The sequence below is a fragment of the Mauremys mutica genome, chromosome 4 (genome assembly GCF_020497125.1).
Source record: "Mauremys mutica isolate MM-2020 ecotype Southern chromosome 4, ASM2049712v1, whole genome shotgun sequence".
Lineage (NCBI taxonomy): Eukaryota > Metazoa > Chordata > Testudines > Geoemydidae > Mauremys > Mauremys mutica.
In genome coordinates this window covers 53191897-53198710 of record NC_059075.1, presented here as the reverse complement: position 1 = coordinate 53198710, position 6814 = coordinate 53191897, and positions in this window count along the sequence as shown.

Sequence of the window (6814 nt, the reverse complement as noted above, 5' to 3'; positions counted from 1 at the left end):
TCATCATAGAAGCGGCATGTTTTTCGACCTGCCCCGGACCTTCCGTTTGCTTCTTTGGTTTTCTGGTAGGCTTGTCTGAGCTCCTTAACTTTCACTCTGCACTGCACGGAGTCCCTGCTGTGGCCTTTAGCCGTCATAGCCTTAGAAATTCTTTCAAATACTTTTTCATTTCGTCTTTTGGAGCGCAGTTCTGTTAGCACTGAATCCTCTCCCCATATAGCGATCAGATCCAGTACCTCCCGAGCGGTCCATGCTGGGGCTCTTTTTCGATTCTCAGGAGACTGCATTGTTAACTGTGCTGATAAGCTGTGCGTGGTCACCTGTGATGATGAGCTCTCCACGCTGTCGAAGCAGGAAATGAATTTCAAAAGTTCGCGGGGCTTTTCCTGTCTACCTGGCCAGTGCATCCGAGTTGAGAATGCTGTCCAGAGCGGTCAGTGGTGCACTGTGGGATAGCTCCCGGAGGCCAATACCGTCGATTGCGGCCACACTAACCCTATTCCGATATGTTAATACCGATATTAGCGCTACTCCTCTCGTCGGGCAGGAGTACAGAAACCGATTTAAAGAGCCATTAAAATCGATATAAGGTGCCTCCTAGTGTGGACGGTTGTGGCGTTAAATCGGTTTTACGCTCCTAAAACCGATTTAAACGCCTAGTGTAGACCAGGCCAGAGACAGTTACAGAGGCTGGAACCAGGAACCATATTGAGTCTCTATCCTAGCCTACTCAGCCTCTGTCCCACCCTTCAACCCTGACCACTCCAGTAGTTCCTGTTCTGCTATATTGACAACTCACCTCCCTTGGCAGCAGGGCATTGGAGCAACTGTGTGCCTCTGCCTCATCTCTCCTTCTGCCAAGAGCTCCATGCTGGATATGAGCCAGCAGGGGAACCAGAGAACATCCAGATGGGAGACAGACTGGCTGCCTTCATATCTATCCCCACAGTCTTAGGATTCTCTTACTCCTCACTCTGTTAGCAGGTATTGGAATCCTGTAGAAAGCTGCAGGCCAATTAGGAACTTTGCTGTCTCATTAGGGACTTATTTGCTTACTTGTTTGGGAAGGTGTGACTCTTCATAATCCTCTATGAACATAAGGAGGTGAAGTTAGCTTTCTAGCAGAATGAGCTAGAACAAGCACCTACTTTAGGGGGACAGATATCCCTATGAGCAGACAAGTCTGCAACTGGGGTGAAGTAAATATGGGAACAGCCTAGCCTGAGGAAAAGGCTTGGCTTTTGTTTTCATGTATTGTTTTGTAATTTTCATTTCTCATCAATACTCCTGATTCCAGCAGGTGTCATTTTTGTAATTTTTATTTTATTCAAATGTTTAGTTTTGTTTGGTACTATGGGACAGCTTCAGCCATTTGCACCAGTGAAACCGACCATACACAAAGTGCTGTCAAATTCACAACTGAAAATAGAGAGGAAATATATATTCTGAAAGGGATTAGACTCTCCAGGCACATGCTCTTCCAAACTCTCCAAGCCATTAAAAATAAATTTAAAACTTTATTAAAAAAAAATAGAAGAAAAAGCTAGTTCATTGCTGATCTCTGCTCATTCCACTTATGTTGTCCATCTCAAAGTCTGATGGAAACTGAAACAGCTGTCAGTAGATCTATCCAGGTGGGAAGGGATTTCTTTATGGGTAGTAGTAATGAACTGAATCATGGTTAAAGAAAAAGTGACTTTGCTATGCCTTAAACCACAGAATATGTGAGCAATCTTGCAATTTTTGAGAGTTGAATGTGTTTTTATGATACTTTGGCAGGACACCAAAGGTTTTTTGTGGATACATTTTTTTTGACACACTGAAGTTTTATTATTGTAACTTTATCAGCAAGTAAGAATCAGCCATCCCGAAGTCTGTCTGGTACAGTCTCAGACTTCATTTAATTTCAGATTTCAACATTTAGTTAAATCTTGGTAGTTAATTATTTGTAATGTTACTTTAAACATAACGTGGAATCACACAATATAACTGTCTAGCACAGGGAACTATACATACAAAACAGTGTAGAGCTGATATTTTGAGTTAGGCCTAGCTCTACTAACTGTTAAATTAAATGAGTTATCATATGTCCAACTACTGGCACTGCTCCTGTAATCTTATCTGCTTGGGCAGGTGCTTACACCCATGTGAGGTCCCTTGTTGTCAGTGGGACTCTGCACAGATGCAGGGTTCTGCTTGCATGGGTCAAATTGCAGGATCAGAGTCATATACAGTGAAATTATGTCTATATTAGAAACGTACAGAAAATGAAGTCTGCAACAGCTTTTTGACTATCTCAGTGACTGAGCCTTACTTACTGACAAATAATAAAACTTTGACTAGTTAGAAAACAGTTTATTTTTTTTGTGAAAATACAGCTGCTCACTGATTGGCTGAAGCATACTTGAAAGTTGTTCCCTCAGCCAATTATAATGCAGCTTGTATAAGAGAAATGAAGTCTGTCTAGTAGAACATTTTCTTAGGATCAATGTCTCTCAATATACCTCGACATTTATTTTCAATAGATGTCTCGCATCTCTGCCCTGGCATTTATCTAACAATGGGGGACCATTCTACTGTGACAATGTTCTAAATCCATTGAGGTTACCTCTTTTACTGTATGTGTGTGTGTGAAAAAGATTTGCAGTAATGAACAGAGCAATAGAAAGGAGCAAGCTGCTAAATAAAGTAAGATGATCTAGGAATGTATACTTGGACCAAATGAGTGAAGTGAAGTCTAGTAAAGCTAGACAATATTGATAAAAAGTGTTCATTGCATAGTCGGAACTCATTTAATATTCTGTATGGCTGAGTTGTTTTGGGGCAGGGGAGGATGGCATGCTATTTAAGTTGTAGCTGATTATGCATTCCAAAGTTATTAGAGGAAATGCATTGGGAATGGGACTTGCTACACCTCTATAACCAGTGTATCCCGCACTCCTCACTAGCTCAGCCCTACTGTCTTGCAGTAGATGAGGGAGGGCACCCATACATTCTTCATCTAGGCCTGGTCTACACTAGGACTTTAAGTCGAATTTAGCAGCGTTAATTCGAACTAACCACTCAACCGTCCACACCAGGAAGCCATTTAATTCGAACTAGAGGGCTCTTTAGTTCGAATTTGGTACTCCACCCCGACAGGTGGAGTAGCGCTAAATTCGACATGGCTAGCTCGAATTAGGCTAGGTGTGGATGCTAATCGAACTTAGTAGCTCCAGGAGCTATCCCACACTGCACCACTCTGTTGACGCTCTGGACAGCAGTCCGAGCTTGGATGCTCTGACCAGCCACACAGGAAATGACCCGGGAAAATTTGAATTCCTTTTCCTGTCTGAAGCAGCAAAGAATCCTGTGGCACCTTATAGACTAACAGACGTTTTGCAGCATGAGCTTTCGTGGGTGAATACCCACTTCTTCAGATGCATCACTTCTTCAGATGTATTCACCCACTTCTTGCATCTGAAGAAGTGGGTATTCACCCACGAAAGCTCATGCTGCAAAACGTCTGTTAGTCTATAAGGTGCCACAGGATTCTTTGCTGCTTCTACAGAACCAGACTAACACGGCTACCCCTCTGATACTTTTCCTGTCTGGGCACTTTGAATCTGACGTCCTGGTTGGACATCGGGGTGAGCTCCGCAGCACCTGCAACGATGCAGAGCTCTCCAGCAGAGGAGTCCGGGCAATCCAAGAATAGAAAGAGGTCCCCAGCATGGACTGACCGGGAAGTCATGGATCTGATCGCTGTGTGGGGCGAGGAGTCTGTGCTCTCGGAGCTGCGCTCCAACAAGCGGAATGCAAGGACCTTCGAGAAGGTCTCCAAAGCCACGATAGACAAAGGATACAGCCGGGATGCGATGCAGTGCCGCGTGAAAGTCAAGGACCTGAGACAAGGTTACCAAAAAGTCAGAGCAGCAAACGGACGCTCCGGAGCACAGCCCCAGACATGCCGCTTCTACGAGGCACTGCATGCCATTCTAGGTGGGTCTGCCACCACTGCCCCACCAGTGACCGTGGACTCTGAGGATGGCATAGTGTACCTGGACAGTTCCTCGGCGATGTTCGCCGATGGGGAAGATGAGGAAGGGTTTGTGGAGGACGGCGCAGGCGACAGCGAACACAATACCGCTTTCCCTGACAGCCAGGATCTCTTCATCACCCTCACAGAGATCCCCTACCAACCGTCCCCGCCCGTTAACCCGGACTCAGAATAAGGGGAAGGATCAGGCGGTAAGTGCTATAAACATGGAAACATTTATTTTTTAAAAAACAGGTATAGAAAAAATAGAAATACTATATAAAAAATTTAAAATGTCAAACTATATAAATAGTAGGTCCACACATATAGGGATTGAACAATAATCCTCTTGGGACAGTTCAACAAAGCTCTCAGAGAGCTGCTCGAAAAGCCTCCGCAGGAGGTTCCTGGGGAGAGGTGCCTTATTGGGTGCTCCGTGGAAGCACACTCTTCCGCGCCAGGACATCCTAATGTAGAGAGGAATCATCGCCTCCACCAGCATTGCTGCATATGGTCCTGGTCTGTGCAGGGCTTCCCTTAGCATCCGCTCTCTCTGACTCCGAGTGACCCGCCTCAGGGTGATGTCATTCTGGACAGGCTGCATCTAAGTAGGGCAATTAGTGTATTGTTACTGTTGTTAATGGCTTAAAATTAGGTTGCATAACAACGACCCTCGCTTAACAGCCACGTGCTGGAGGCCACAGAGAACAAGCATACATTGATCTTTCCCGTGCACTGGCGGGAGGGGCTGGAAAAGGCTCAGCCTTTCTGCTTTCCAGATTGCCTTTAGCAGGAGAGCACAGCTATCCACTAACTGATAAGCATTATCTACTTTAAGGCTTACCAGGACTGTCTGCAAGACGGATTCAGCTGTCTCTCCCCGCTTGTCCGCTCTCCTGTCCAATGGCGCCGCCAATGAGAGCGTATTCCGAAATCTCGAACTTGTCCTGAGATCTCGTGGAACTTGGTGCCCTGAATGGTCTTGTTCAGAGAAACTGACTAGACTGTGTTCACTGTTCGCAAACATGTATCTGTTCAAGGAAATCACTTACTGTTTCCCATCACACAGCTTCTGCTCTTTTCCGGACTGCCCCGGCATCCCCCTCGCAGAGGCTGGCTCAGATTAGGCGGCGAAAGAAAAAGACTCGGGACGAGATGTTCGCGGAACTGATGGCCTGCTCCAGAGCCGAGGCGGCCCAGCAGAGCCAGTGGAGGGAGACCCTCTCTCAGCAGCAGCGCTCACACAGCGAACGGGAGGACAGGTGGCGGCAGGAAGACCAGCAGGCGACTCAAACACTGCTTGGGCTAATGAGGGAGCAAACGGATACGCTCCGGTGCCTTGTTGATGTTCTGCAGGACCGCAGGCAGGAGGAGAGAGCCCCCCTGCACTGTATCTGCAACCACCCTCCAACGCCAAGAAGTCCTGTCCCCCCCTCACCGAAAATTACAAGACGGAGGGGCGGTAGGGGCTGTGAGAACTGTCACTGCACCACAGCTGAGCGCTAATGTACCACACACCTCTGACGCTATAACTGTGTAGAAGCGCTTCCCTTACAGGATCACCCAGTCCCAAATCCAAGTTTCATCACCCCACTATGTAGTAGATTAATAAAAGCTGTTTGCTGTTGTTCACTCTTTCCGTCACCTCTTTCGTGTCAGAAGACTGTGTATGTAGGGGGGGCAGGGGATTTATAATTGCACGGGATAGCCTACATTAGCAGGGTACAGACTATCGGGGGCAGGATCAACTGCAGGGCACACACAGACTGCAGTCAGTAGTCACCAGGGTCACTCTGTGTGGTGTATGCTGCCCCGGGTCATTCTGTGATGTGTACGCTTGTCCACGGTCCTAGCGCCTGCCACCCCCGAATGTTAAGGCATGCTGCCCTTACCATGCACTTCCACCGTAGGCGCGATCCTCTCCGCTGCCCTGAGCCCCAACAAGAGCCCTCATCCACGGACAGATACTCACCCTTCCCCCACACCCCTCACCCCTTCCTACGCCCAAACCCACAGCCCAGAGCCTGCATCCAAATCCCTATCCAAAGACGGCACCACTTGCCCCTTCCTGCAAACCCACCCCTACATGCACAACCACTTGAAACCGTCCCCCACCCCAGAGACCTATGTAGGAGCAGGAGGCTGTCCGTCCTGTATTGTACAAGCAGTTTGTACATCAGTGCACACCGTACCCAGCACAGTATGCGTCCATGTTTCAAACCCTGAACAGAAATGCAAAGTAAAAGAAAGATTTATTAACAATAACTGTTCCGTTTAATTTGTTTTAAAACGTGTTTTGGAAGTGGGGGAAACTTGGAGAACGGGGTATGTAACCGCAGATCTCACTCAACACATAGAGACACAGGCCCAGGATCAGCTTCTCTTAAAATCAAGTGGAGAGTCATAGGTTACCCTGCTCTCCGAGGAAACTTGCTTTCAAAGCCTCCCGGATACACAGCGCTTCCCGCTGGGATATTCTTTCGGCACGGGTGTCTGGCTGAGCGTAAACAGCAGCCAGGCGATTTGCCTCAACCTCCCATCCGGCCAAAAAGGTCTCGCCCTTGCTCTCACAGACATTGTGGAGCACACAGCAAGCAGCAATAACTACGGGGATATTCTTTTCGCTGATGTCCGAGCGAGTCAGTAAGCTCCGCCACCTCCCCTTAAGACGTCCGAAAGCACACTCCACCACCATTCTGCACTTGCTCAGCCAGTAGTTGAAGAGTTCCTTCTCACTGTCCAAGGCGCCTGTATAGGGCTTCATGAGCCAGGGCATTAGCGGGTAGGCTGGGTCCC